We start from the raw sequence: 21,083 nt of genomic DNA, 5'->3' as shown, positions 1-21,083 counted from the left end.
TATGAGAACCCTGATCTACATGCCTGCCAAGATCTCTTTTAGTTCTCAATCTACAATCCTATGATCTCATTCATTTCCTCTTATTTTACAAATGAAAACAATTGAGACAGAGAGATGAAGTTATTTGTCTAAATCACAAATAGCAAAGAGTCATATAAGAATTTAAGTTCATGTCTTCTTCTCTTTCCTCATCATGCTACTCATTGTATGTTCCAAGAACTCCTAATGCTTCAACTATGGGATCATTGCCTAGATTTAAAAATATAAAACAAAATTTCCTTCTGATCTTCATTATCAACTATTTGTGCTTTGTTACCTCTAATGGAGATTCATCATTTCTCAGGTTTAATGTGAGAAACAATTTTAAACTGAGCCAACCCATTTAGTTTATCTCTTGTAGACAATTAAGTGTTTTGTTTTAAAGTGCTTCCTACTGACTACTTTTAATAAAGTAAATAAGAGAGAATAAAGCATGCCACAGGGCAATTGTATTTACCCTGTTTTATTATATTAATAGCTCTTGAAATAGTGTTTGATGATAATAAACTAAAAAGAAGATAATCCATCCACATGGCTTCATTCTCCTCCTTGCCCCCACCCAATCGGTGTCTCTATATTTTTCATTTGTGCTTGTTGCAGAGAGACTTAGAACAGAGCAGATCCTGCTGGATAAGATCCATAACCACTAAAGAAAGTATTCATCTTCTACTCAGTTCTCAAATAGATCTTCCTAAAGTGCTTGCCATGCCTCTATTAAATAAACAGTAGTGGTCTTCTATTACCTCCAGGGTCAAATATAAAATACTCTGGTTTTCAAAGTCCTTCATAAGTTGATCTCTTTCTATATTTCCACTCTTACATTTGACTTTCCTCTGTATTCTCTCTGATTTAGTGATACTTCAACTCCTGATTCTAGACATTTTCCCTGGCTGTCATCCATGCTTGGAATTCTTTCCCTCCTCATCTCTATCTCAAAACCAAGTACAATCCCAATTTCTACAAATAAGCCTTTCTGAATCCCCCTTAGTGTTAGTGCCTTTCCTTTGTTGATTCCTCAGATTTATTCTAAATGTATCTCATTGGCTGATAATTGTTTGCCCATTAGAATGGGAGCTTTTATGGAAAGAGAATATCTCTAGCACTAAGCACAGTACCAGGTACATAGAAGGCAATTTAAAACACATGGTAACATGACACTATATTTCTTTAGACAAATATTACAAATAAATAATGTGGTTAGTCAAAAATTAAACAGAAAGCTCCTTTGGTGAACCTAGACTCCTCCCTGAAACAAAAGCTATCTTTTAAATGCCAATAATCTACCATAATTGCTGAATGGTTGTTAGCCATGGATCCTAACATCTCTAGAAAAAAATAAAAATGTTTATTATTCATAAAGAAATGGAGGAATACATGGAGAATATTGGCAAGTTACAAAACATAATGAATAAGGAACTATAAAAAAGACTCAGAGTGGAGTATGCCATTAAAAAAGATGGATTAGTCACATGTAGACAGAGAGGAATAACTATTGGATAGCTGTGTACTGCACGGGAATCCTCTCAATTCAAGAGAAAGTAAGGGAGACTCCCAAATTCTATGTCCCTTTTGGGGAATTTCAATTTTGTTTTGCTTTCAGCTCTGAATTCCCTCCACACTAACCTTTCTCTATAACCCCTTTGAAAAAGAATAAAAAATTAAAACTATTAATATGCATAGTGAAGCAAAATAAATTCCTGTGTTAGTCATAGGGCTTCCCCTTACAACCCCCTCTCTTCCCAAATGACTCACTCTTTACTCTGAATCCATCAGCTCTCTTTAGGAAGGTAGATAATGTGATTTATCATGAGTCTTCTGAATTTGTTGGTCATTAAATTGATCAAAGTTTCCAAGTGTTTTAAAGTTATTTGTTTGTTCAATGTGGTTGTTATTATATAGCTTTTCTGGTTCTGAACATTTCAAGTCTCCTCACATTATTCTAAACCATTCTCTTCATCTTAAATTATAGAACAACAATATTACATCAAATTTACATATATATATATATAATTGTTTATCCATTCTCCAAATTGACTGTCACCCCCAGAATTTCTAATTCTTTTCAAAATGAAAGGAACTGTAAGCTATTTATAATAAGCTATTTTTGTACCTGTGGATATTTTTCCTCTTTTTTTTATCTCTTTGGGAGTATAGATGTAGTACTAGTAGTAGTATCTCTGCATCAAAATATAGATACAGTTTAATAATTGTTGGAGCATAATTTCAAATGGCTTTTAAGAATGACTAGACCCATTCAAAGATTCACAAGTAGTGCATTAATTCACCTCTTTTCTAATAACCCTTCCAAATTTGTCATTTAATTTGGTCAACTTTGCCAATTCAATGAATATGAGATAACACATCAGAAGTCTTTGAATTTGCAATTCTCTACTTGTAGCATCCTAGGTATATTCTCATGTTGAAAGTATTATTGATGTATTGATATTGTAACCTAAGTACTCATATACCAGACCCATGGTCATGTTACTTATTGATCATTGTATTTTCAAATCTTCAGTCCAAAGGTCAAAAGAATTCCTGGGCAGGGCATTAGCTGCCACAGGGTAGTAACTACCTCCTTGTTAGACCACACTCCTTACCAAGTCACATGTTTGATTAACCTCCTCCTCTTTGATTACATGATTCTTAATTGAGCCAATGTTAAAACCTATGCCATGTCACATGTTTATTAGCTACCTCACATTCCACATTCCTCAAAAGTTCTCTTCTTCACCCATTTTCCCTCAGTTTCCAATCTCCTTCTCAGGTGTCCACCCATGAATATATTAATTTGTAACCACTACTTATTCTTCATTTATAATGTTTTTTAACATGGCTATTGATAACATGGATTTCTTTCCTTGAAAATTATCCATTTAAATACTTTATCGGTTTAAGAATGGCTCTAATATATCATATACATATGATTCATAAATTATGACTTTGTAATATAGTTTGAGACCTAGTAATGATAGATGTCCTACTTTTCTACTGTTTTTCATTAATTCCCTTGAGCCTTTTGAACTTTTGTTCTTCTAGATGAATTCAATTATTTTTTTCTAGTTGTATAATTCTTCAGTAGTTGATTGGTATGGCATTAAAATTATCTTAGGATAATATTCTCATTTTTATTATATTTGTTCAACCTACCCAAGAATAATTAATTTCCATTTACTTATACAACTTTATTTATTTATTTTTTTAAAAATATATTTTATTTGATCATTTCCAAGCATTATTCGTTAAAGATATAGATCATTTTCTTTTCCTCCCCCCACCCCCCATAGCCGACTCGTAAGTCCACTGGGCATTAGATGTTTTCTTGATTTGAACCCATTGCTTTGTTGATAGTATTTGCATTAGAGTGTTCATTTAGAGTCTCTCCCCTGTCATGTCCCCTCAACCTCTGTATTCAGGCAGTTGCTTTTTCTCGGTGTTTCCACTCCCATAGTTTATCCTTTGCTTATGAATGGTGTTTTTTTCTCCTGGATCCCTGCAAGTTGTTCAGGGACATTACACCACCATTTATGGAAAAGTCCATTACGTTCGATTATACCACAGTGTATTAGTCTCTGTGTACAATGTTCTCCTGGTTCTGCTCCTCTCGCTCTGCATCACTTCCTGGAGGTTGTTCCAGTCTCCATGGAACTCCTCCACTTTATTATTCCTTTGAGCACAATAGTATTCCATCACCAACATATACCACAATTTGTTCAGCCATTCCCCAATTGATGGGCATCCCCTCGTTTTCCAGTTTTGGGCCACCACAAAGAGCGCAGCTATGAATATTTTTGTACAAGTCTTTGTGTCCATTATCTCTTTGGGGTACAGACCCAGCAGTGCTATGGCTGGGTCAAAGGGTAGATATTCTTTTGTCGCCCTTTGGGCATAGTTCCAAATTGCCCTCCAGAATGGTTGGATCAGTTCACAGCTCCACCAGCAATGAATTAATGTCCCTACTTTGCCACATCCCCTCCAGCATTCATTACTTTCCTTTGCTGTTATGTTAGCCAATCTGCTAGGTATACAACTTTATTTAAAGAACATTTTGTCATTGTGTTCAAATAACTCATGTGTGTGTGTGTGTGTGTGTGTGTGTGTTGAGAGTTGCAAATTCAAGTATTCTATACTATCCTCAATTATTTTAAATGGAATTTTTCATTCTCTTTCTGCTGAACTTTAGGGCTAATATATAAAAATGCTAAGGATTTTCATTGGCTTATTTTATTTCTTGGAACTTTGATGAAATTGTTAGTTGTTTCTATTAATTATTTCATTGACTCTCTAGAGTCATCTAAATTATTACTGACAAAAATGATAATTTATTTCCTTGTTGCTTATTTATTATTGTCTTTCCTTCTCTGTCTTGTTGCTACAACTAGCATTTCTATCATTATATTTAATGGTAATTATAATAATGGACATTTTTGATTTAAACATAACTTAATTGGAATGACCTCTTAATTATCTCCATTATGGATAATGCTGGTATCAGGTTTTAGGCACTAGGATTTAAAATATATATATAATATATATATATGTGTGTATATATATATATAATATATTTTTTCAGATGATACTTTAATACAGTTCTAATTGTTTTCTGATACTTTGTGATCCATGTTTTCTCCCTCCATTCTATGCCTCCCCACTTCCCCAAGACAGGGGGTAAGGTGATATCAATTCTTCATGTGTTATCATGCAATATATATTTCCATTTAATAAAAGACATATAATTTTCACTATGGGAAAATTCATAAAGGAAATAAAGTGAAAAATTATACTTTTCAATCTGTATTCAGACTTTATCAGTCCATTCTTTGTTAGTGGATAACCTTTTTCAGGATGAGTCTCTTGTGAGCTATCCTGGATCCTGGCACTGCTGATAAGAATTACATCATTCATGGTCATAATTGTACATTATGACTGTTCTGCTCACTTCATTTAGATGTATTTCCAGGTTTTTTGTGAACATATTTTTTGTCATTTCTTATGGCACAGTATTATTCCATTACAATCATATACCACAACTTGTTCAACCATTCCCAATTAATGTATATCTCTTCAGTGTACAGTTCTTTGCCACCACAAAAAGAGTTACTCTCAGTATTTTGACACAAGTAGGTCTTTTTCCCCATTATGTTTGATCTCTTTAAAATACAGACCTAGTAATGGTATTTCTGAGTTCAAGGATATGAACAGTTTGATGACTCTTTGGTCATGGTTCTAAATTACTCTCCAGAATGGTTGGATTAGTTCAAAACTTCACCAACAGTAAGTATATTAGTTTCCCAATTTTTCCACATACCCACCATCATTTATCATTATCCCTTTTTCTCATATTAGCCAGTCTTATAGATATGGGGTGGTACCTTAGGGCCGTTTTAATTTTAATTTCTTTAATTAATAACAATTTGGATAATTTTTATATGACTAAATATAGTTTAAATTTCTTCATCTGAGAATTGCCTGTTCATATCCTTTGACCATTAATCAATTGGGGAAAGAATGGAATTTTTATAAATTTGCCTCAGTTCTCTATATATTTTCAAAATAAGGCCTTTGTCAGAGACACCTATAAATATTTTTCCCTAGTTCATTATTTTCTTTCTAATCTTGTTGCATTGGTTTTGTTTCTGCAAAATCTTATTAATTAATGTAGTCAGCACTATCTATTTTATATTTCATACTGTTCTCTATGTCTTGTTTGGACATAGATTCTTTCCTTATCCAGTGATCTTACAGCTAAGCAATTCCATGCTCATTTAATTGATTTATGATATCCTTTATTTCTAAATCATATATCCACTTTGAATTTACCTTGGTTTATGGCATGAAGTGTTGTACTGTGTCTGGTTTCTGTCATACCATTTTCAGTTTTCTTAGCAGTTTTTGTCAAATAGTGAGTACTTCTAAAAACTTTAGTTATTTTAAGTTATTTTAAGGGAAGATCCCTTTATTCCTATATTTTTGGTGCCTTTAAAAGAAGTGGATGTTGCATCTTGCCAAAGGTTTTTTCTATATCCTTTCCTTGATATCTCTTTAATCCAGTGATAATGGCTGTTCCATGAATAAGACACTCCCTCTCTTTGCTCTGGGCATTCTCAATGTCTGTTCCCAATGCCTGGAATGCTCTTTCTTCTCATCTCCACCTACTGAATTCCCTAGCTTCTTTTAATTACTAACTAAAATCCCACATTCTCCAGAAATTATTTCTCAGATACTCTTAATTCTATCCCCTATCCCTTCTCTGTTAATTATTTTATATTTTTTTCCTGTATATAGTTCGCTTTGTATGTATTTGTTTGCATTTTTCCTTTCCTATTAGATGTCATGCTCCTTGAGGACAAGGATTATCTTTAATCTTGGTTTGTTTTTTTTTTTTTTTGTATCTCCAGAAATTAGTAATGTGGCTGGCACACTATATGCTTAATAAATATTTATTTATTGATGAATCACATGATTTTTGCTTATTATTTCAATTAATATTGTTAATTATATTTATAGTTTTCTTAATATTGAACCAGTCTTGCAATTGTGGCATGGATTGTATTTCATCATAGTGTATAATCTTAGTGATACTTTGCTGAGCTCTCTTTGATAATTTGCTGTTTAAAATTTTTATATCAATATTCATTAGGAGATATTAGTCTATATAGTTTTCTTTCTCTCCTTAGATGCTCCATGTTTTGATAGCAAGATTATGTTTGTAAACCAGAAGGAATTAGATAGGACTCTTTTTCTTATTTTTTAAAACAATTTGAATAGTATTAGAATAAACTGTTCTTTAAAGGTTTAAAAGAATTTTCTTGTAAATCCATCTGGTTCTGAGATTTTTTCCTTTGGAAGTTCATTTATATCTTCTTTGATTTTTTTAAGATAGGTATTAAAATCTTTATTTCCTCTTCTATTAACCTAAGCAACTTATATTTTTATAAATATTTAACTTATATTGAGACTCATATTTGACATGTAATTGAACAAACTAGTTCCTATTAATTTCTTTCATTTCTTCTTTAATTGTGAATTCATCTTTTTCATTTTTGATGTTTTTGTTTTTCTTTCTTTTTTGGTCACATTTTCTACTTAGTTTGGGTATTTTATCAGGAATGCTTAGAACTCCTCTATTTCACTAAAATTTGATTTTTCTCTTGTAGGATTGTACTTGTTTTTCTGGGTAAGTTATTTTTTTGTTATCAACTTTGATTTTTTTGCCTTCTTGAACATATTATTCCAAGCCTTTATCTTATTTATAATGGTTACAGTTAAATCTTGTGTGATTTTGCCAACTCCTTGACACTCAATTTTTTAAATTTCTGTCTGCTTAAAATATTATTCCTTTGACCTAAGAGCACTGGATTTTAGCTATAACATTTTCAAAAATACTCATTTGGATGTTTCTTTTGGGAGGTGGCTGGTAGATTCTTTCCATTAAATTCCTCCTTTTGATTGAAATTTCTTAATATCTTTAAATATGGTATATATTTATAGCTTTTTTTTGTTTGTTTTTGGTCATTGTTTCTAGCATATTTAGTGACCAATTATCTCTTCTCAATCTGTTTTTCAGGTCATTTGTTTTTGTTATGAATAATCTTATATTTTATTTTTTAAATAATTTCTTGGTAATTTACATAATAAAACTTCGATTTGATAAATTCTAATTTTAAAGAGTTATTTTCTCTAGTACAATTTTATAACCTTTGTTCTAAGCTGTTAATTTTCTTTTCTTATTTTTTCTGTATCTCTCGTTTCTTTTCTCTTTTCCTCTACTCCCTTCATTTGGTTTTAAATTCAATTTTTGTTCTTTTTCATCTCTTGCTTTATTTCTTTAATGAATTATGGTTGGACATGTATATGAACTTCATTTTTCTTTAAGGCTTTGCCAGGCGACTTTTTTTTTTTTTGGTTCTTCCTCTAAGTTCCTATGTCAGTTTCCCTGTTGACACAATAGCATTTTATTATGATATTTGTTTGCTCATCCATCTACCCTACTTCTTAACATTAGACTTTATGTTAATGATAGGTTCTACTCACTTCCTTGAGAGGTGAGAAATGTCTGGGCAGAGCTTCTCTTCTTTTTAATCCTTCTGCTGCTTTCTTAGAATATTGAGTGTTCTGTTATCCTAGGATCTCAGGGATAGCTCAGGCTGAGGATCTGCAAGATTTCATGTGTCTAGACTGATGTGATCTGGAGTGAAGTATGCTCATTGCCCTTTTGGCATGACCAAAATTTGGGTCTGATCATTACCTCTGTCAGTATATCCTTTGCTGTAAGTTTGAGTAGAGTGCTGCTTGATTCAAACACTATTTTTCCCACACTGGGAAGTTCTACAGGTTATGATTAAATAAACTACAGGCTTCCCTTTAGCTATTTCCACCTTAGTTGTTCTGCTTCAGGCTATTGCCAGACTTGGAGGCTAGAAAAAGGTCTTGGAACTGTTCCTGGTATCATAGCTACTCTTTAATTTTTCCCTCTGTACACATATAAGCTTTTTGGCCATGATCCTCTTTGCCACTCCTAAGTGAAGATCCCCTTCTTTTTCTACATTGAATCTGTGAACTAGAACTGGGTAATGAACAACAGAGATGACAGATGGCATCATTCCTGCACCCTATGCTATTTCAGGGATCCCCAGGGACTTCTTTCTGCTCTAGTGCTTCCTGAACTGTTCCCTAATCTCAGCCCCTTTTAGTCCTCCTTGGGCAATTGAATGTTTTATGTAGTGCTTAGGGACAGATCCTGTTCCCAGGGTCTGTAGACAATCTCCCTAATTCAAATGGGTCTGAAAAATAACTAATTCTTTGTGATATTTTTCTTGAATTTCTAAATCAAATAATTCCATCTATTTTTTAGATCTTTAGGGAACAGGTGTGGTGGGGGAACTAGGATATTTTTCTTTCTGTTCCTACTCCATACTGACTCTTCCACTACCAACCTTTATTTTCCCAAAACTTTGGACACAGTTCCACACTAATGACTTCGTCATGAACTACAAATATGTAAAATTGATTCAAGTATAGTAAGAATTCTATAATATTTTATATTTACATGGAAAAATTTCCTCTGTTTAAAAATACTACCAACAAAATAATGTCAAAAATTTATATATCTGTCATCTTCCAAGAAGAAAAATACCAAAACATTATATTAAACACAACATAGAAGGATGTATTGCTCCAGTGGAAAGCACATTAAACAATTACTTCATCTTATGAAACTTTCTTTAACTATATAAAAATATAATTTTAATTTGATCAATGTAAAATTCTTAAAATTTGAGAATTTATATCTCATAAAAGGAGAAAGCAGATTGATAGATATTTTTAGAAAACATGATTTACATGAAGATTTCTCTCTTGGATTAAGGCTTTTGAATCCAGAAGAGCATAGTTAGAATGTAGCATTACCTTTGAGATACACAAGAAATCATTGCTAATCATTAAAATAACAACAACAATAAATTAGTTCATCTGATTATCTAGTTAAAGACCTAAAATGTAATGGAGAGAGCAAAGGAGAGAAGAGAAAGGTTCTGAGCATAGCATGGATGTCTAAGTTCACAAATATTTTTCCAGTAGAGCATAAATTCCATTAAGTTTCTACCATGCTATGACCCCAAGCACATGTTGAGTCTGTTCTGTTTTGGTGATGATTTTTGTTTTGTTGATAGTAATCCACAAAGAAAAGAGAAGTTCAAAATGACCTTCAATCCTCTGTGTTCCCTTCTGTGGCAGAAGGACAGAAAATGTAACAGAGGCTATCAAGAATCACAGTTTTTAGATGATATGAAAACTTTTATTGAATGTGGGTACTCAAAATATGAACTCTGTCCCTTGGCCAATGGATTGATATATTGATAGAGAAGCTGAAACACATAAATCTTGACATTAGGGAAAATGGAGAAAGGCCTCTAATATATTGGATGGACTCCTATAATTAATTTAGGTGAAGGCATGAACAATATGTAATAATTATATATAAATATATATAATATTATTAATAATAATAGCAAGAGCTAGTTTGGATGAGTTAAATTTGGCATCATTGGTAGAGAATTTATAAATCACAGATTCATTTAATCATTTAAGTGTGGAATTAATCAGATTCTTTTCTAAGGGCATATTTTAAGGGAATGAAGACACTGGATCCCTAAATGAATATATAGAAATGTCGATGGGTATCATAGTAAAGGGGGGAGCTAGGTGGTACAGTTGATAAGACACTGAGTCTGGAGTCAGGAAGACCTGAATTCAAATCTAAACTTAGATACCAGGTATGTGACTAAACATGTCACTTTACCTTTATATGCCTCAGTTCATCATTTATAGAAAGAGCTGGAGAAGGGAATGTCAAATCACTCTGTATCTTTGCCAAGAAACCCTAAAGACAATGTTGAGAAGAGTCAGACATAACTGAAAACAATTATTATTTTTTAATTTTAACTTTATTTATTGAATTTAGAATATTTTTAATAGTTACATGATTCATGTTCTTTCCTCCTTCCACCCCCACCCCCATAGCCTAACCATAAATTCCACTGGGTTTTCCATGTGTTATTAATAAAGACCTATTTCCATATTATTGATATTTGCACTAGGGTGATCCTTTAGAGTCTATAGCCTCAATTGTATCCTCATCAAACCCTATGATCAAGTACTTGCTTTTCTTCTGTGTTTCCACTCCCATGGTTCTTTCTCTGGATGTGGATAGCATTCTTTCTCATAAGTCCCTCAGAATTGTCCTGGATCATTTCATTGTTGCTAGTAGAGAAGTCCATAACATTCGATTGAACCACAGAGTATCCATCTCTGTGTATAATGTTCTCCTGGTTCTACTCCTTTCACTCTGAATCAATTCCTGGAGGTTGTTCCAGTTCACATGGAATTTTCCCAGTTCATTATTCCTTTTAGCACAGTAGCATTCCATCACCAACAGATACCACAATTTTAGCCATTCCCCAATCAAAGGGCATCCCCTCATTTTCTAATTTTTTTTTTGGCCATCACAAAGAGTGCAATTATAAATATTTTTATACAAGTCTTTTTCCTTATGATCTCTTTGGGGTACAAACCCAACAGTGGTATGACTGGATCAAAGGCAGGTAGTTTTTTAAAGTCCTTTGGGCATACTTCCAAATGCCTTTCAGAATGGTTGGATCAATTCACAACTCCAACAGCAATGCATTAGTGTCCCAACTTTGCCACATCCCCTCTAACATTTATTACTTTTCTTTGCTGTCATGTTAGTCAATCTGCTAGATATGAGGCCATACCTTAGAGTTGTTTTGATTTGCACTTCTCTAGTTATGAGAGATTTAGAACACTTTTTCATCTGCTCATTGATAGTTTAAATTTCTTTATCTGAAAATTGCCTATTCATGTTCCTTGCCCATTTATCAACTGGGTAATGTCTTGATTTTTTTTTTGTACAATTGATTTAGCTCCTTATAAATTTGAGTAATTAGACCTTTGTCAGAGGCTTTTGTTATAAAGATTTTTTTCCCAATTTGTTGCTTCCCCTCTAATTTCGGTTGCATTGGTTTTGTTTGTTCAAAAACTTTAATTTAATGTAATCAAAATTATTCAGTTTACATTTTGTAATATTCTTTATCTCTTGCTTGGTATTAAGATCTTTCCTTTCCCATAGATCTGACCAGTAAATTATTCTGTCTCCACCTAATTTACTTATAGTTTCCTTCTTTATATTTAAGTCATTCACCCATTCTGAATTTATCTTAATGTAGGATATGGGATGTTGATCTAAACCTAATCTCTCCCATATTGTTTTCCAATTTTCCCAATAGTTTTTGTCCAAAAAGCTGGGATTTGGGGTTTATTGTACATTGTCTTTCTGAGGTCATTTACCTCATCTATTCTATTCATCCTCCCTTCTGCCTCTTAGCCAGTACCATATTGTTTTGATGACCATTGCTTTATAGTACAGTTTAATATCTGGTACTGCTAGGCCTCCATCCTTCACATTTTTTTTCAATTTTTCCCTTGATATTCTTGATCTTTTGTTCTACCAAACGGACTTTGTTATAATTTTTTTCTAAATCAGTAAAAAAGTTTCTTGGTAGTTTGAAAAGTATGGCACTAAATAAGTAAATTAATTTGGGTAGAATTGTCATTTTCATTATGTTAGCTCATCCTATCCATGAGCAATTAATGTTTTTCCAATTACTTAGATCTAGTTTTAATTGTATGAAGTGTTTTGTAGTTGTGTACATGTAGTTCCTGTGTTTGTCTTGGTAAATAGATTCCTAAATATTTTATATTGTCTAGGGTGATTTTAAATGGAATTTCCCTTTCTAACTCTTGCTGCTGATATGTGTTGCAAATATATAGAAATCCTGTGGGTTTATTTTGTATCCTGTAACTTTGCTAAAGTTGTTGATTATTTCCACTAGCTTTTTAGTTGGTTCTCTAAGATTCTTTAAGTAGACCATCATACCATCTGCAAAGAGTGATAGCTTGGTCTCCTCATTGCCTATTTTAATACCTTCAATTTCTTTTTCTTCTCTAATTGCTACAGCTAGTGTTTCTACTACAATGTTAAATAATAGAGGTGATAATGGGCATCCTTGTTTCACTCCTGAACTTATTGGGAAGGCTTCTAATTTATCCCCATTGCAGATGATGTTTGCTGATGGTTTTAGATATATACTGTTTCTTATTTTTAGGAAAGGCCCTTCTATTCCTATGCTTTCTAGTGTTTTCAATAGGAACGAGTGTTGTATTTTGTCAAAGGCTTTTTCTGCATCTATTGAGATAATCATGTGATTTTTGTCAGTTTGCTTGTTAATATGGTCAATTATGTGGATGGTTTTCCTAATATTGAACCATTCTTGCATTCCTGGTATGAATTCTACCTAGTCATAGTGAATAACCCTTGTGATCACTTGCTGGAGTCTTTTTGCTAGTGTCCTATTTAAGATTTTTGCATCTATGTTCATTAAGGAGATTGGTCTGTAGAAAAACAACAATTATGGTAAAGGATGTAGAAAGGCTAGACCGGGCACCAAATTCAAATTTTACCTACCTCAAAGTGTTGCTTAGTGTTGGGCATTTCAGTATGCAAATAAGAAATAAATTTTTGTTTTGGTTAGCAAAAGGCATTATATTTGTAACCTATTTGCAAACATTTCAGTAGGGAGAAAAGGTCTTTGAGTTTGGGGCAGCTGTTTATAAGATTATTTATGCTAGATTTGGTTTGTTAATTATGATTTAGAGATTTACTTCCCCCCCATTCCCCAGTACTGAGTCTCTCTTGTCATTATCTTAGAACCACAGAAAGTCAGAGCCTTAGAAAAGAACTGTAGCAATCATCTAATTTAAATCCCTCATTTTACAAGTGAGAAAACTGAGATCCAGAGAGGGCAAGTGATTATCTAAAGTCCCTCAGCTCACCCTCAATGCTAGGCCTGGAATGCAAATCCAAGTTTTGTGACTCCCAAGTTCAGGTTCTTTCTTCTTTGGGAGGATAGAGTGAGGGAGAGCAGATAGTCCTTTGAATCCTGAAGCATAGGCAACTCTATGTGAACAAGCTTCCTCTACTAATGCAGATGAGTAGCTATTTTTCAGCTCAGATCTTAGCCTGGGACAATGAAAAGTTAAAAGTCTTACTCAAGGTCACAAAGTAATTATAAGCTGGAGGCAGGTTTTGAATTAGAGTATTCCTGATTCTAAAGTCAGTCCTCTTAGCATTATTCCATAAAATGTATTATCTATTCTACTAAAACACCATATTTTCATCTCAAGTATATCAGTTCAGTGGGTCATTACTGTAGTGTATGTGATGACAGCAACATCTTGAAAAATTAACCAATTACTGACATGTAGTTTTTTTCACCTTCAATTTTAGTGTTCACTGTTTGACTGGGGTCATAAAACAGATGGTTAAATTAGTCACTTCCAACTTCCATCGGGACAGTCCGTGGGCACGCTTAACGTGAAGCAACTTCAATTGTGCACGGGTCACCTCCTGGCCTCAAGAAAGCCCCGGGGAGCAGGCTTGACTCGGAGGGGTTAAGCGGCCAGCAAGAGCAGACCAAACCAGGAGATCTGAGCGCGTCTACAGCTGTGGTGAACCAGAGGCAGCATCTCCCACCAACATTTCCGCCCCGCCCTCCACCCCAGCAGGCAGTCCCGAGTGGATGGGAGGGCTTAAAAGGAGGGTGGCAGACCCACAACAGTTCGGCGGGTGCTGCAGTGAGACACCACCAGGGTGCAGGCGAGGTTGTGTATATTTCAATTAAGAGGGAAAGCCCTTTGCGTAGCTGCCCTCCCTTGTCCCCGCCCCCAGCTCATCTAGGGGGCCGGTGCATCCTTTCGATAGCTGAGGCTAGCTAGGGCGTCCAAACTGGGCCAACCGAGGAGGAGGAGTGGGAAGGTAGGAGAGGGCTCCCGACCAGGGTCATTGGAGTTTTCCCTTACCTCTTCTGAGCCAAGAGGACGAGAGGGAGGTGAGAAAGGAAGTCCAGATCTGATGATGCTGGGGGAGAGGGCACTGGCCCGCAGTGCCGGCCAGGGATCTGATTGCTAGAGGGAGGGGATGACACTCCAGCGCTGCTAGGTGCAGTAGTGAGTGAGTGTGCGTGCGTGTGTGCTGTGTGTGCGCGCTTATGTGTATCTGTCTGCACGGATGGAGCCAGGGTGGGATTGTTGTACCCGGTAACCAGGGCGGCCAAGGCTTCCCGTCAGCGGTGCAAACAGCACCAAAGCCCTGGTAAAGAGAGAGGAAAGGAAGGGGGTGGGGGAAAGAGCAGGATTGAGAGAACTGAAGCCCCAGGCATAGAGCGAGCTCTTGAGCATTTCCCGCAGAGCCAAGGAGATTTTTCAACCCCTGCGCTTGGCAACGGCGGAACAAGACAAGCCAACCGCCCTGGGAAAAAGGTAAAAACGAGCAAAACGAGGACACGTCCGTGGCAAGTTTGCGTGTTGTACTCTAGGGTCCTGCCCAGCAGAGGTTTGGGCGGTGAAGGAGAAGCGGGGGGGGGGGGGTTTGGGGGGGTTCTCGCTACAAGCAGGTACCGGGAGGTTTCTGAGAATTTCCCCCTCTTTTTGTATTGTCATTTCCGCCCATGGCACGTCCTCAAGTCCATGTTCGGATGGTGCAGAAAAAAGGAAAAGGCTCCCACCCCCATATCTCCCCCTGGCATTGTGCTGGTGGCTGTTACTATCAGATCAGATCGGAGCTATGGGGCGTCAGATAGATTCTTGGAGCCTCCCTTCCTCCCGCCTCCTAGGCTATTTTAGGAAGGTTTGGGGAAAGAGAAATAGGTAGCAAAGCAAGGATTCTGTGTGGGGCTGGACCTGTCACATTCGCCTCCCTCTGTCACCAGATCAGTGCACCAGCGCTGGCTGCACTAGAGGGCAAAATAACTTTCAGCTAGCCTGGAACAAGACTGATTTTCCGTTTCAGAATTTACATCACTGCACAGGGGTACTGGGTAGAATGGCGATTCCAGAGTGTGTTGGTGCACATACTGCAAAGGACAGCCAAATAACGCAAAGGCAACAGAAGACAGGAGCTAGGGAAAGGAAAGAACTTGGGGGAACATTGTTCTATGGACTAGGGTAGTTTAACAGGTTTTCAAAGGGTGTGATTGGGCCTCAGGTCCTTTTATTTACTGATAATGTAGGTAATTTGGGCAGGCTTTTCAGGAGTGGCAGCTATAGGCCAGTCTTACTATCTTTGCATTTTGTTTGTTTGTTTTTACAATTTTTATCAGAGATTTGGCTGATTAGTTTTCTTTTTCTGAGTGCCCGTAAAGCAGTCCAAAAATGGGGGGGGGGGGAAGCTTTTTCCTCTACTTTAAAAACATCCTTGCTCATCTATTTTGGGGGCCAATTTTCATAGCATTCTCACAGGAAGGTCAAATCACACCAAGATATAGTGTAGTGATAGGCAGTGAAACAAGGGTTGTAAATATGCAGAAAATCTGCATCAAGTGTGAGTTAGATGTGAGTCATGAAAATTTTTGGAATGGACTTTTTGAGAGAAATTCGAGGTATATATTTCTTAGGGTGTCTTGACATCAGAAAAACTCCATGCTCTTTCTTTTCCTCATGTTCACCACCTGTTCAATGCTTTGAAGTAGAATTAGAACTATTGCTAAGTTAAATTATATAAATTTAAAATATGTCAGCTTAAAGGGCAGGGACCCTTTTCAGGCAGTTTCCAATAGTACTACTACTATTCTTTAACACCCCCACACACCTATACACACTAGTGAACTCACCTCACTTTTATTCTTCCCAAATAATAATTTTCACAAAATGGGTTATCCCTGCTCAACATTTTCTTTCCCTCACATAGATATTTTTTTATACTTGGGTCTCAATGTTACTTTATTGCAGGGACATAAAAAAGAAACAGAATTACCTTGAGACTTAGAAATCTTTGAAAAATACTTCCCACAATAGTGTAGAGTATACTGCATTATAGCCTTCAATCTGATGGTTATTTGCCAGACATCTTCTTGGAATGGAGATGAACTATAACTGGAAGACAAGGTGAAAGAAACACATAAGTGGGCAAAATCATTCCATTTTTCTTCCACTCCAGCTTTAGCTATACTTGACCCCACCCTATAGACCCAGAGTGTATGCAAGCACATATGATTTGAGGGCTAAAGAAATCTTCAACTACCTTTCTTTTTTTTTCTTTCTCTTTCATACCATAGTCTTCTAAAAGGTGTAGTCTAGCAAGATCTTAAATAAGGTTTGTGTGTGTCTATATATATATATATATATATATATATATATTTAGTTCTTGGTTATGTTTAGGTATTACTGAAAAAAATGCACTCCTGATAAATATATAAGAGAAAGGTAACTGATAGTCTTTTATTATAGAACTGCTAATCTAGTAGGTGTGAAAGATCTATCAAACTGAAACATGACCCAAGTTCCTTTTTTACACTAAACACTCTGCCTTTTGGTTAGGGGACATATGCATCAGATGTTCTTTATGCATTCAAGTTTCTGCCCTTGATGGGTAGGAGTAGAATTCAGAACATTCCCACACACCCCTTGGGTACCCAACACATTATTATTTTTTTAATGATGATGCAAAAGCTGAATTTCTAAATACATAATTTGTTCTTTCTGTATGCCTTTTGGCCATGTTACAGGTTACTAATTGCATCCTTTATCAGTGGGTGTATAGAAAAAAAGATGAAGTAAAACTCAAATGAATCATTATTTTTTTACATTTATTAATCCCAACAAAGAACTTGATGAGTGAATAAATACAAATTATTGCTTAAAATTCTTAGATGAAAAGATGAGTGAATATCACTACCTATTCTATTAATGAATACTATTTGTACAGTTTATATAGAGATATGTTGATCCTTAAAGCCCATTGCTTTTTTTTTTCTGATCTGAATCTTTACCTAGTAACCTCATGTGAGTCTAGTTGTCTTTGGTTTGAAGTGAGTCAGCCTATCTGCTGTATGGTCTTAATTACTCAGCTGCTATTTCCTAGATCTTAACATCTCAGTTTTTTTTGAATTGTTTGAAGTTGTCCTCTACAATGTCTTATTGATTTGGCAGCTAGAAGGTTACTGTCCATGCTCTGAAGCAAATATAGGAAAACTTATTGAGATATTGAAGCAGAAGATAGAGCTGAGTCTCTTCTGGGCTTTAGGCTCTGGAGAAAATTGATAGGAAAAATTGTCCTAAACCCACTCTCTTCTACTTGTCAAATCTTCATCCCTATTAGCATCATGCAGAAGAATCATCATTTGTGAACAAGTTCACTCATGGCATGGTGAAAACAACACTGGATTTAGAACTTCTGGTTTGTTAATTTATTATCTGTCTGATATTACACAAATTACTTCCATAAAAAAAGCAATTATTCAACTCCTACTGTGTTGGGCACTTGAGCCCCAAAGACAAATGAGAAATAGTCACTCAAGGAACTTACATTCTAATGTTGGATATACTTATACAGGCACATACAAAACACAAACTAAGATATGATGCAATCAAAGGGAGAATTGTACCAGCAAATAGGGCAGGAAGAAGTCACCAGAAGAAGTTCACCATAGAAAATGGCCTTTGAGTTGTGTCTTAAAGGAAACCAGGGCTTCTAAATGGTGGAGATGATGGGGGAGAGCACTCTAGGTTGGTTGGATAGTCATTGTAGATGTAATGGGATGAGATGGGAGGTGAATCTTATAGGTGAGAAACAACAAAAAAGGCCAATATGACTAGAATGTAGAGTGTTCAGAGGACAGGAATGTTTAATAAGTCTGGAACAGTAGCATGGGAGCAGATGTGAAGGGATTTAATTTCCAAACAGTAGAATTTATATTTGATACTACAGGTTATAGAAAGCGATGAGAGATTGAGTGTATGTGGGAGGGGAACATGTTTCAGTTAGACCTTATTTTTAGGAAAATCACTTTGACAATTGTGTAGAAAAATAATTTTAGTGTAGGGAACTTGAGGCAGAGAGACTTATTAGGAGGCTATCACATTGGTTCAAGAGTAATAGAGCCTAAGTGATGGTGATGCCTTTGTGGGTAGAGAAGAAGAGACCTTCTGAAGCTATATTAAGTATATAGAATTTTCAAGGTATGGAAACAGATATGATATGTGGGTTGAAGGTTGAAAAGTTGAAGTTGAATCTAAGGTTGTGAACCTATATGATTGAAAAGATGGCAAGTGTCTTCAAGCTCTAAAGGGAGTTCTCTGGACCTTAGTTTTCTTTTTTATAAAATGAGGAAATTGTACTATATGATATATGATATTATATACTTTGTATCATTGAATTTGTAGCAACTTATAACATGCTGTGATTCTGAATAAACTGGACACATTTTAATAAGATTATATCTTTAAAGATTAATAAAATTCATCCCAAAATAGAATGCAAGTTTTTGTTTAATATTTCCAAAATTAATTTTGTCATATAATACTTTGATACTTGAAATGTATTGACAGCTCTATAAGTACCTCTCACCTAGGTGGTGAGGGAAGAGGGAGGTATTGTAGGACAACTGCCATGCTTAAGTGTTAGCAAAATAGACTGATTTTCTTTTCTTCTTCCTAAGCCCAAATTCCCCCTCTTTGATTCTATTATACTTGCAAACTATGAAGGGTTGCCTTTTGATGAGGAAGATTATGTCTATAATTTTCATTATGTTAGTTTTTCTATGTCAGATTTACATGTCCTAATTTTCATTCTAGTTCTTTAACTGATCTCATTCACTAGTTCCTCCTATTCCCTCTAAACATTAAAAATGAGAATCCAATTTAGTTTAGTTCGTTTTCATTCATTATTATTTCCAAGACACATTATGTGCTCAGCACTGTGCAATATGCTATGAGTATACCACTCTTCCTTTGCTTGATCTGTGATCTCACTGATGTAGACACAACGTGGCCTGGTACACCTTATCACCCATTCCACCTTATCATTCTTACATAAGTCTTGCCTATGCCACAAATCCTTCTTACAGCAACCACACAACATACTTTCTTTGGAGGCCTTTTAATGTATTACATTGTCACTGAGCATACAGGCTACCCCTCTGTTATGAGAGATATACCCCATTTTCATGTAGTGATTGGCTCACCTCTTTTTTTAGGTATACATGATCTTAATGATATCTTTTGTCCTACTTCTGACATTCAAGTCATCATTTGTAATGTGTCATAACCTACTTATACCTATCATATCTCTTTCCATTGCTCTTTGGATGGTCTCCAATTTGAATTCTCCTGATAATGTGCTATCCCATCATTCACTGTCATATTACATCACTGGAAAATATTACTGTACAAAAGATGGGCTTTTGTAACAGAGAGGCTTGAGATTGTCAAGAACACTGTGAAGTTTACCCAATAATAATAATGTAATAAATATACATTTCAGGGGGTATTTGTGTAGCTTGTGATGTTAGCTACATTGATTTCCTGCCCCCCCCCCCCCCCGGCTGAAAATAGAGGGAAACTTTTCCCAAGACTTGATTGGTCCAGCATGTTTGTTTGAGTTGTTGATGTGACTTCCTGGTTACCAATGACATGAAAAGACCAGGCTTGGAGAAACAGTGCCCTTTAGAACTGACATGTTTCACTGTTGTGTGAGTCAACACACTTTCTCACCAGATGTATTTCCATATGGTGACAAGGTCAGGGGTGGCTACCTAGATAAGCTATACATCTTTTTGCAGACCATATCAAAGAAAATTCCCTTTTGTTAACTGTCTATGGTAGACAGTCTATGAGTATCTCATTTTGTTTCAGTTTCAAAGCTCAACTGCTAGATTGGTCACACTTAGTCCCAGCTCCAGAACACTGTCAGAGATTATAGAGTTCTTCATTTGCAAAAATGTTGTTCTTTTCCATGAGCAGAGATTTATAATATATGAAAGGCAGATGGCCCTGAAATCAGTATCTCTCAGTCTTGTGTCTTTATAGCTAAAACTTTTTTGATGATTCCATCATACTTTACCCATAAAATATGTTGATAGGCTCATTCTAATATTAATATACCCAAGATCTCTTAGGAGGTTGAAATCTCACATTATGTTTGAATATTCAAGGCATATTATATCATAGGGATCATAGACTGATAGCAATAAGGGACCTAAAAAGGCTGTCTTGTCAAAATCCCTCATGTTACAAATGAAGAAACTGAGATTCAGGGAAGTTAAGTGCAGAGAAGACTTTCAAAAGATGACACAGATAGTGTGAGCTATGGGAGTCAGATTTGAACCTAGGTTTTCTGATTTCAGAGACCATTTGTCCTCTGTACCACCTGGCTAAATAGACATATCTATCTTAACTCTATAATTCTATATTGACCTTTTAATGAAGAAATATGGATTTAAAATATGATCCTCATGCATAGAAAATGGGTAGGTAGGTAAATGATGTAATAGATTATTTTTTCTGCTTTGCAAATGTAGAACCTTTAAAAATTCTGGTCCTATGTTTAGCTAAAGTCAATCTTAATTATAGATCATCTCCTAGTTGTTGTTTTTTTTTGGGGGGGAAGTGGCAGAGCATTCTGATTGACTAAT

General features: G+C 35.4%; 1 protein-coding gene across 19 annotated transcripts in view; it reads left to right on the top strand.

The window, feature by feature from the left end:
- The first annotated feature begins 13,920 nt into the window (after window positions 1–13,920).
- Window positions 13,921–21,083, top strand: part of SYNE1 (spectrin repeat containing nuclear envelope protein 1) — a 569,990-nt gene continuing 562,827 nt past the window's right edge. For 11 of the 19 annotated variants that reach the window (XM_056818954.1, XM_056818959.1, XM_056818953.1 and 8 more), the window contains exon 1: window positions 13,971–14,934. The gene's annotated coding sequence lies outside the window, so the exon portion shown is untranslated. Of the gene's footprint in view, window positions 14,935–21,083 lie in introns of all 19 variants that reach the window. The other 8 variants (XM_016428958.2, XM_056818946.1, XM_016428964.2 and 5 more) reach the window with 5 other exon arrangements.

The sequence above is a fragment of the Monodelphis domestica genome, chromosome 2 (genome assembly GCF_027887165.1).
Source record: "Monodelphis domestica isolate mMonDom1 chromosome 2, mMonDom1.pri, whole genome shotgun sequence".
NCBI classification, from domain to species: domain Eukaryota; kingdom Metazoa; phylum Chordata; class Mammalia; order Didelphimorphia; family Didelphidae; genus Monodelphis; species Monodelphis domestica.
The sequence above is the reverse complement of the archived record's forward strand: the minus strand, read 5'-3'. Positions and strand labels throughout refer to the sequence as shown.